Consider the following 658-nt stretch of genomic DNA (forward strand, 5'->3'; position numbering starts at 1 on the left):
ACAAACACAGATGGGGATATACCATACGTGTCTCGTGCTGTTTATTCTTTTTCTTTCCTTCCCTTTTTTCACATGGAATAGTTACTTTTCTTCGTTCTTCGGCATAACAACACGATGACTGTTCTCTATGTTTGAAAAGTACCCCCTCGCTGAGCTACTCTTTGACAACTGGGAATGCTAACTGTCCACGCTGCACTGTGTGTGGCGTTTCATCTGCGCTAAATGACGGGGATTTTTTTGCACGTCTGAATGTCTGGATTTCTCTACGGTACGCTGACTTAAGTCCTTCTGCATCGACAAATCAATTTTGAATGACATTCGGAAAAGATCAACGGATAATGAAATAATGTGTAAACCAGTCTCGCACCAAAATAAATGTTTCAGAAATGTTTTAATAATAATAAAAAAAAATCTAATGCCCAAGTCGGCTAGACCCATCAACCCCCTACCCCCACTCAACCCCCCCACACACACACAACACCCTGCCCTGGCGTTGGCTGGGATCATGCCCTAACTCCACGCTGACATCAGCCGTATACTCGTGTGGGGTTGATGCCAGCTGCTTCGGTGGGGGAGGAAGGGAGGGGGGCGGGGGGGGGGGCGGCTGGGAGGGGGAAGGGGGGCGAGGTTGATTAGCATGGTGCCTACGTGCTTTATG

This window comes from Penaeus monodon, chromosome 21, assembly GCF_015228065.2.
Source record: "Penaeus monodon isolate SGIC_2016 chromosome 21, NSTDA_Pmon_1, whole genome shotgun sequence".
NCBI lineage: Eukaryota > Metazoa > Arthropoda > Malacostraca > Decapoda > Penaeidae > Penaeus > Penaeus monodon.